Source organism: Chiloscyllium plagiosum, chromosome 3, assembly GCF_004010195.1.
Source record: "Chiloscyllium plagiosum isolate BGI_BamShark_2017 chromosome 3, ASM401019v2, whole genome shotgun sequence".
NCBI lineage: Eukaryota > Metazoa > Chordata > Chondrichthyes > Orectolobiformes > Hemiscylliidae > Chiloscyllium > Chiloscyllium plagiosum.
In genome coordinates this window covers 443902-454455 of record NC_057712.1, presented here as the reverse complement: position 1 = coordinate 454455, position 10554 = coordinate 443902, and the positions used below count along the sequence as shown (strand labels likewise).

Here is a 10554-nt window from a genome sequence, read left to right as displayed (position 1 = left end):
TGGATGCTGCCTGAACTGCTGTGCTCTTCCTGCACCACTGATCCAGAATCTGGTTTCCAGCATCTGCAGTCATTGTTTTTACCTGGCTGTGTTGAAGCCAGCGCTGGAAATGTGTTGCTGGAAAAGCGCAGCAGGTCAGGCAGCATCCAGGGAACAGGGGAATTCCTGAAGAAGGGCTTATGCCCGAAACGTCGATTCTCCTGTTCCCTGGATGCTGCCTGACCTGCTGCACTTTTCCAGCAACACATTTCCAGCTCTGATCTCCAGCATCTGCAGACCTCACTTTCTCCTGTGTTGAAACCAGCCAATGTAATGGCATAGCCTGGGATGTGAGGATGGAGGAAGGTGCTCAGGCCCTAAAATCATTGAGATCAATAAGTCCTGAAATCCACAGGAAACACTGTTCCTCCTGCACTGCAGCAGTCCTGAGACTGATGTGGCCAGAAAAACATAGTGGTCTGTTGAAATGACATGCAACTGGAAGCTAAAGGGTCATTCTTATGGTCAGAATGCAGGTGTTCTGCAAACCAGTAACCCAGTTTGTATTTCATCTTCCCAGTGTAGACGAGACTACATTGTGACCAGGGACTGTTCCCTCAGGGACACCCTGGTCTACTCCTCCTCCATTCTCAAGACCTGCCCACACCTCACGCACCTTCCCATGCATTCACAGAAGGTGTAACACTTGCCCATTTACTTCTTCTCTCCTCGCTATCAAGAAAACCACTGTCCATCCATTAGCCTAACTTATAAGGAGCACAAATAGTCAAATATCGTTGAACAATATCTCAACAAAATAAATACTACGATGCTCCTCTTACTGCTCAGAAGTTAAATTTTTAACTGACTGACATAGTAATTTGCAATTTGTTTCTTTTACTGATGCGGTTGGTGAAACCATTCTCTTTTACTGGCTCTGTTTTATTGCTGGACATAAATTATAGTTACATATTGTAACAAGCAAATGGCAATTGCATTTTAATTTGGTTTTTAACTTTGCCTTCAATATTTGTTTTGATTTCCTCATTAAAAATTCCACCCAACTTTAAAACATCAAAATCTGAAGCCATCATAAATTAATGTAAAATAAAAACAGAAAGCACTGGAGAAACTATCAGGTCTGGCACCATCAGTGGAATCCGAAATGATTTGGAATGTTAAATCAGTTTCTCTCGAGGTAAATGCTGCCAGACGTACTGAGTTTCTCCATCACTACCTGTTTGTATTACAGATTTCCAACATCTGCAGTATTTTCCTTTCATTTAATTTAATGTTAATTCTTGCACATTAACCTTCCTAGTCAAGTTTTAGAGTCAATTTTACTGGTTGCTGCTAAATTCACAATTGTTTTGACAATCCAACAGGAGATTAAGTGTAAAGATACAACTATATTTTATAATCATATACCTTTGTTCATCTACTGTAAAACAAATGCTCTCTATTTTAATTTTTTTAACTCAAAATTTACTCTGCTGCTTTGAAACCAATGTTTGTGGATAAGTACATAACTCCAGTAACAAAGGCACTTAGCAAAATCTGATCTGGCTTTGGCAATCTTATCTCTATCTCAAAGAAAGGACAGATATATTTCAAAAAGATGTGGGAGAGTTGGAGCTTACCCAAGAGAGCTATTTAATATTCAAAAGCTGAAATAATTATGAGGAAGAAGATAGAAAATGTCCCCAAAACGTAATAGTAGACCTGAATGCCAATGCCAAAACTGAATTGATGGTATCCAATTGTTTGAGACCCTGTTCTGCAGAAAATTGCTCAGAGACAAAACAACTGTAATTTTAATAAGTAAATACAAATTTACTATTCGACCTTTAAAATGTATTTTCTGGGCTACTGCTACTGGTATTGGATTTCAAAATTGATATTAAATGAAGTCGCAGCTTCTTCAGCAAGACAACGGGTTGTTATGGGAACTGGAAAAAAAGCCGAGCTCCTCTTAGAAGGACAGTGGAATAATTTCATTCGTGGTTGAACTTGTTCGCTGCTGGACATTGATGGAGTGAGATTGAAAAAAAATTCTGGGAATTTTAATGTCAGATTTTATAATAAATTTGGACATTTTAATTTTTTTGGTAAGATTTTTTGCTGAGACCTTGCCATAACAAATGCAACTTAAATAAAACTTGAGAAGCGTTTTGATCACTTTGCTACACAAAAGGACGTTTTTGTGCCGTGTTCCAAATTCTGTGATTGCTCATGAAAATTGCAGAATTTAGTTTAATCTCTCTGTGAAATTGCTATGCAAATCTCCAAAACTAGAGCAGAGTGGGCAGGACTTGAGAAAAATACAATGTGCCAATAATAAATCAGTAACTGACACAGTCGAGGTGTTACAAACAGTGCTGGTTGCTAAATGTTGTCTAATTTGTTGCTGAATTGTCAACAAGACAAGAATGCAACCTGAGTTTAGATTAAATAGTCCATTACACCAAAGGCCTTTGTGATCCAAGAATTACAAATGAGAGGGAAACCACGGTGAATGAAAATATTAACATAAGGACAATCACTCCAGCAGCAGCAGAGCGAATGGAAACCGCGGACAGTCAGTGTGCGGGGAGTCACTCTCATGGACAGCATTAAATCCTTTTCTACCTAAAGTTTCAACAACAAGCCTGCAGCCTGGTTCTGTATTCTGATTGGTCTCCGTGTGGGCATGCGGACACAGGGGATGTGTGAGAAGACGCAGAAGAATTGAATGGTTCGAATCTTTCTTTTCGAGTTTTTGGTTTCCATGGCAATATAATACCCAGGGAGTGCTCAGGGGGAAAGAAAGGGGGTCCATGAGATGATGAGATTAAAAACACGTTCAGTTTCTGAACATCGATGGAAAAGTAAACTAACATTGTGCGTTGTGCGGCTGATTGCGTCGACATAACACTTTGACAGTCTCTTAGTTGAGTGGCATTTACAAAAGACTGATAAATGCAAAATTATAATTTGGAAAAAGCTATTACTCGAAAAGATAGAAATACACGTAGTTGGGTGTTTCATTATATAGGTGTTGTTGCCCGAACCGCAAAGTAATTTTATGAACACTTTCAACTCTCTTGTTCTCAGTATCAAGAGATTTTGCTACCAGCGAGTTTATTTCTCGATCGTTGACCGATTCACAGCCATTTTATCAGTCTCATGGCTCAGGATAATTGGCAGAGGTTAAAATAACATTTAAAATTTGAAAAATAAAATCAGGAGAAGAAAATATGACACTAAAATAAGATGCAGCAACATATTACTAAGTCTGATAACTTGAATTCAAATTAATTTGAATTCTTAAATTCCAAGAAATCAAAAGGACTTACATGGCTCTTATGTTTTCATGAAATGATTTGTCACACAGGTATTGTCAATATTGTACTGACGTCACATTTTTTTCATGTTACACTCTGCAAGAAAAATACAGTGCACTTGACATCAGCTATTACTGATGAAGGGCTTTTGCCCGAAACGTCGATTTCGAAGCTCCTTGGATGCTGCCTGAACTGCTGTGCTCTTCCTGCACCACTAATCCAGAATCTGGTTTCCAGCATCTGCAGTCATTGTTTTTACCTAGCATTCCATATTCTGGCAAGCACGTGACACTACACCAAGGAGCAAGTTTTGTAAAGTCCAGGTTTCATCTCTATTTTAATGTTAATAATGAACTAACAAGAGAGCTGGTTTTCAATGTTAAACAGTGCCAAAGAATCCTCACATTGTGGAAACAGGCTGCTCAGCTCAACCAGTCCACACCGACCTTCTGAAGAATAACCCACCCAGATCCATTCCCTGTACCCTATACTCTCTATATTTACCCCTGACTAATGCACCTAATCCCTGAACACTATGGGCAATTTCCCACAGCCAATCCACTTAACGTACACATCTTTGGACTGTAGGAGGAAACCCACAAAGACACAGGGCGAATGTGCAAACAGACAGTTGTCCAAGGCAGGAATCGAACCCAGGTCCTTGCCGCTGTGAGGCAGTAGTGCTAACCACAAAGACACCGTGCCAAGAAACGGTGTTGTGCTTAATATTGGTTACACACACGTTTAGAATATACATTTTATATAAGATACCTGAACATTGCAATACAGAGCTATTGAAAATGGACTGGTTCTTGGACAAAGTATTTTTGTCAAGGTTGGAAAAGGAAGAAAGATGAAAAAATAAATCATCTTGCTCTTTCATTCTTTTGCAGATATACTTAATTGGCAGCAGAAAATGTTTATAAATTGAATACATTTTCCATTTTTCTCAGTAGAGTAGATATTTTCTAATCAATCTATACAAGTGAGACTTGAGCCTACGCCTCCTTGCTCAGAGACAGGCACACTATCACTGCATCAAAAGAGTCATTTCCTCAATGGAGAAAACTTAATCAACTCTCATCCCTTGTTCAGGTCCGGTTCGGGGTGCATGCACAATTCCTTAAAGCCTGTGCAAATTAGTTTGAATCCAGGTACTGTTCAAAATACACAGGGCAGCAGTTGAATATGCACCAATATCTGACAAAAAAACCCGGAAAATCAGTCATGGAGGACATCAACCAGAGAAAAATCATTTCCCGCGGCCCCCATAAATGGAAGAATCTGTGAGGAGTTGCTCCTGCAATTAAAATCTGTTTAGCTCCAGTATTTGCTGCAGCTAACTCCTTACTTTCTCAGTACCTTCAGTACCGCAATATTTGGACATACCTATATTCTTCCACCTCAGGTTGTTTGAGCAGTTCTACTCATAATCTTTCCACCACTGGGGGCCACGGCAACAGCTAACTTGGTCCTAAGCTTTGCAATCCCCTTCTCTTGTCAAATTTTATTTTTTAATACTCCTGTGAAGTACTTTGTACATTTCATTACCTTAAAATCTTTGTATATATTGCAGGTTGTTGTTTCCCAAGATGCATATCTGCATAATGTCAAAGCAAAATACTGCAAATTTTGGACATCTGAATTAAAAGTAGATAATGCTGGAAGCATTCATCTTGTCTGCAATGTTTTAAGGACATGAGTTAATTAAGTTTCCTTTGGCAGACTATACAATTCAAAATGGAAATCCAGCTGCAAAATGCACATTCCAGACTGATGCAAAATCAGGAAGCTGACCTCCTCACAAGTGGTTACGGAGGTGGATGGTCTAACTGGAAGGTATGGGTCAGATGCTGAGTATATGGAGGAGAAAACTGCCCACATTAATCTTGTAGAGTTTGGAAAGGCAGTCGTGTTTGCCATGGCCCAACAATTTTATCATTTTCAGACATCTCCCTGAATGAGCGCTCAAAATTATATTGGGGTCTGGTCAAATCACAATTCTGATTTACATAGATTGCTGAGACTCTCACATGATGCAATTGTTACAGAACCACCTGGTAGAAGGTCCAATTTAAAATTGAATTGGCGTTTAAAGCGGATTGTTGGTTAATCACTTGATTTTAACTCTGTTACTCTTCCATTGAAGTGGTGAGACCTACCATTCAGCTCTTCCTCATTGTCTCTGCTACCAAACTTCCAGCTCAGCACTGTCCCCACGACCTGTCCTACCTGCCTATCTTCTTTTCCACCTATCCACTCCACCCTCCTCCCTGACCTATCACCTTCATCCCCTCCCCCACTCACCTATTGTACTGCATGCTACTTTCTCCTCACCCCCACCCTCCTCTAGCTTATCTCTCCACCCTTCAGACTCTCTGCCTTTATTCCTGATGAAGGGCTTTTGCCCGAAACATCAATTTTGCTGCTCCTCGTATGCTGCCTGAACTGCTGTGCTCTTCCAGCACCACTAATCCAGAATCTGGTTTCCAGCATCTGCAGTCATTGTTTTTACCTAGTCTCTGCTACCATGTCTACCATATCAGGATAATTTGTATTTAGTTGCTATCATGTCATAAATTATATCTTGTTTAAGGTAATAGCCTCTCTTCTTTAGACTAGATCCCAACCCTAAAAGAGGTTAGTTATAGCAAGCTAACCAAATCAGACAGTCTCATGCAACAGAGTTTACAAATTAATCCTGACTACGCTAAGAATCATACTGCAAGTCAATTTCTGATTATCAGTCAGGCTGACAATATGATTCATTTGTGCATGCTAGGAGCTACTTATATTAACACACTATTGTTTGCAGGCAAAAGGAATTTAACCACCTTTTTCATTGAGGAAGAGCTCAAGAGATGCCAAACCTTCTTGCATTCCCCATAGCAAAGGTGCTGTTTGCCTCAATTGACATAACCTTAGTGAAAGAGGCAATAAGCCAACCTCCTGGACAAACAGAACAGAGCCAATCAACAAGGACTGCATACTCAAACTACTGGACCTGCGCTTGATGGCACACTTCATATTTAGCAATCAAATATATGAAAAAATCAATGGGATACCTATGGGCTCACCCGTCTCTGGGCTCATAGCAGAAGTAGTGATGCAAAGACCAAAACAAACAGCCCTCCCACAAATCCAACCCAGATCAGATACACGTACAACACTTTTGTAATAATTAAAAGAACAGAGAATGAGAGTATACACTGGATTATCAACAACCATGCCCACAGGAATCAAATTTACAAGAAAGGAGGAAATTAACAACCAACTCCCGTTCCTGAATGTGATAGTAGAAAGAACACAGAAGGGGTAATGCACAACAAAAGTGTACAGAAAAGCCATACACACAGACCAGATCCTGAATTATAACAGCAACCACCCAAACACACACAAGAGAAGCTGCATTAGGACCCTGTTCAAAAGGGCTACAACACCCAACAGCACTCCAACCTACAAAGAGAAGAAGTAGTACACCTTTACACAGTCTTTGTCAAGAACAGATATCCTATAACTTCATCCGCAGATGCCTGGCAGACAAACAACACAATGAGGACATACCACAACCCAACACACTAACCACTCTACCTTATATAAAAAATGTCTCGAAAACAGCCAGATTCCTCCGACCACTCAGATTTATAACAGCACATTAACCGACTGCCATGTTCAGACAACAACTCTACAGAACAAAAGACCTAATACCTATTATGTGCAGGACAAACGTGTACAAGATTCCATACGGAGACTGCACAAAACACTATATAGGACAAACGGCAGACAACTAATGATCTATATTCATGCACTCAACTAGCTACTGAACGCTACGACCAGCCATCCTTAGTATCTATGCACACAGACAATGGACAACTTAACAATAATAGGACAAGCCAAACAGAACTGCCAGAAAATTCCGAGAAGTTTGGCACTCATCCACGGACTCCATCAATAAACACATTGACTTACACCCAATATAGCGACCACTGCAACGGACAACTGGAATGGGCAACTGGAAGCAGTGGGAACAAAACCAAATAAATTCCAACCAACACAGTACAGCAGAGCTTCACAGGAGGCTCCATCGCACTGCAGATGTCACCCAGAAAGGAGGCAAAACATGTGCAAGCCACGTTCACAGCTTGGCGAACATACCCAACAACTGAAAGGTCTGACCTATCAAGTTGATCAGCCTGGTCTATGTTTTCAGCGAACTAAAATTAACAGTTAACAAGTTCTGTTGTATCTCCAAATCAATGGGAACCCATTTCTTATCCTGTACAAAATTGTGTTCCCTTCTATAAAATAAAACAAAGAATTATGGATGCTGAAAATTAGAAACGAAAACAGAAATTGCTGGAAAACTCAGCAGATTTGGCAGCATCTGCAGAGAGAAACAGAGTTAATGTTTCTACTCTGATGACCTTTCTTTAGAGCTGATAGTAGCTAGGAAAAGGTGGTATATATTGCTGAATACAGGTGGTGGGGTGGGGTGTGTCATTAGAGTGGTGTAGGTGGAATGGGGAAGGATTGAGTGGATAGACAGAGATCAAATCCAGAGAGAGAGAGAAAAAAACCAACAGTTAGGGAGACAAAGTGATGAATAATCGCATGGTCAGGAGAAAGATAAGCTGATAACAGGGCCATAAGTAGGTGAAAAAGGACAGGCTGTGCTTAAAGCTGTCCATGTTATGACAGGGCCTGAAGTGTGTAAACGACAGATAAGAAGGTGTTAGATTCTCAGATTATTGAACTTGATGTTGAGTCCTGAAGACTTCAAGTTCCCTGAGCAGAAATGAGATGCTCTTCTTCTAACTTGTGCTAAACTTTGCTGGAGCACTGCAGCAAGCCTAAAACAGCAGGGAATACAGTCATATGTTGAAGTGGTAAACAACTGGAAGGTACCAGCCTCCACCACATCCTCTGGCAGCTCATTCCACACATGTACCACCCTCTGTGTTAAAAAGTTGCCCTGTAGGTCCCTTTTATATCTTTCCCCTCTCATCCTAAACCTATGCCCTCCAATTCTGGACCCTCACCCCACCCACCCCAGGGAAAAGACTTTGTCTATTTATCCTATCCATGCCACTCATGATTTCATAAAACTCTATAAGGTCACCCCCTCAGCCTCCAATGCTCCAGGGAAAACAGCCCCAGCCTGTTCAGCCTCTCCCTATAGCTCAAATCCTCCAACCTGGCAACATCCTTGTAAATCTTTTCTGAACCCTTTCAAGTTTCACAACATCTTTCCGATAGGAAGGAGACCAGAACTTCATGCAATATTCCAACAGTGGCTAACCAATGTCCTATATAGCCGCAACATGACCTACCAACTCCTGTACTCAATACTCTGACCAATAAAGGAAAGCTTACCAATTGCCTTCGCTACCCTATCTACCTGCGACTCTACTTTCAAGGAGCTATGAACCTGCACTCGAAGGTCTTTTTGTTCAGCAACACTCCCTAGGACCTAACCATTAAGTGTTTAAGTCCTGCTAAGATTTGCTTTCCCAAAATGCAGCACCTCGCATTTATCTGAATTAAGCTCCATCTGCCACTTCTCAGCCCATTGGCCCATCTGGTCCAGATCCTGGTGTAGTCTGAGGTAACCTTCCTCGCTGTCCACTACACCTCCAATTTTGGTGTCATCTGCAAACTTACTAACTGTACCTCTTATGCTCGCATCCAAATCATTTATATAAATGACAAAAAGTTGGTCAGAATCAATCCTGAGAAATTGGATAAACTATCACTTAGAAATGAATGGGCTAGTCAGGGATAGTCAGTATGGTAAAAACAATGACTGCAGATGCTGGAAACCAGATTCTGGATCAGTGGTGCTGGAAGAGCACAGCAATTCAAGCAGCATCCGACGAGCAGCAAAATCGACATTTCGGGCAAAAGCCCTTCATGGTGAGTTAAGGAAAGGTCAAACTTACTTGACTTCTGTGAAGAAGTGACAAGCAGGATCGATGAGAGCAATGTAGTGGATGTTGTCTACATGAATTTTAGTAAGGCATTTGATAAGGTCCCACATGGCAAACTGGTCAAAAAGTGAAACACTATGGGATACAAAGTTGGCTTAGTAACAGAAATGGTCATTAGCTGTCCTTGCAGGTGGAAAGCAATTCCAAGTAGTGTTCTGCAAGGCTTGGTGTTGGGACTGCTGCTGTTGCTTTAACATGTGGAGGTTCCAGTACTGGACTGGGGTGGACAAAGACAGGAGTCACAGACACCAGGTTGTAGTTCAACAGGTTTATTTGAAATCACAAGCTTTCGGAGCACTGCTCTTTCAGGTGAAAAGGAGGGAAGGCATATGTTTTCGTCTATAAATTCTGTGCCTGTGTGTTTCTCTCCACTTCATCTGACGAAGGAGTAGTGCTCCGAAAGCTTGTGATTTCAAATAAACCTGTTGGACTATAAACTGGACCATACAGTGACGATGTAGACTTGAACACGAGGGGACACAATTAGGAAATTTGCAGACCGCACAAAAAGTGCTTGTGTAGTGGATAATGTAGAGGATAGCTGTAAGCTCCAACATGATATAGGTGGGTTGGTGGAGTGGGTAGGAAAGTGACAAATGGAGTTCCACTCTGATAAGTGTGGGATAATGCATTTAAGGAGATCAAATAATAAAAGGGAATACACAATAAATGGGAATATACTGAGAGGGGTAGATGAAGCAAGAGATCTTGGTGTACAAGTGCACGGGTCCCTAAAGATACCAGTACAAGTAGATAAGGTTGTAAAGAAGGCATATGGAATACTCTCCTTCATTGGCAGAGCTATAGAATGCAAAGACATAAATAGAAATTGCTGAGTTCTGAGGAAGAGTCACTTGAACTGAAATGTTAACTCTGATTTCTCTCCACAGATGGTGCCAGACTTGCTGCGTTTTTCCAACAAGTTTTATTTTTGTCTCTGATTTACCACAGACAATAGACAATAGGTGCAGGAGTAGGCCATTCAGCCCTTCGAGCCTGCACAGTTCTGAGGAAGAGTCACTTGAACTGAAATGTTAACTCTGATTTCTCTCCACAGATGGTGCCAGACTTGCTGCGTTTTTCCAACAAGTTTTATTTTTGTCTCTGATTTACCACAGACAATAGACAATAGGTGCAGGAGTAGGCCATTCAGCCCTTCGAGCCTGCACCACCATTCAATATAATCATGGCTGATCATTCCTAATCAGTATCCTGTTCCTGCCTTATCTCCATAACCCTTGATTCCACTACCTTTGAGAGCTCTA

General features: G+C 41.0%; 1 protein-coding gene across 4 annotated transcripts in view; it reads left to right on the top strand.

Annotated features, from left to right (window-relative positions):
• gareml (GRB2 associated, regulator of MAPK1-like) overlaps positions 1 to 10554 on the top strand; it is a 311555-nt gene that overhangs the window by 156908 nt on the left and 144093 nt on the right. The window contains exon 2 of one of the 4 annotated variants that reach the window (XM_043675861.1): positions 5028 to 5141. The exons of the other annotated variants lie outside the window; for them this stretch is intronic. The gene's annotated coding sequence lies outside the window, so the exon portion shown is untranslated. The remainder of the gene's footprint in view (positions 1 to 5027; positions 5142 to 10554) is intronic. 4 annotated transcript variants of the gene reach the window in all.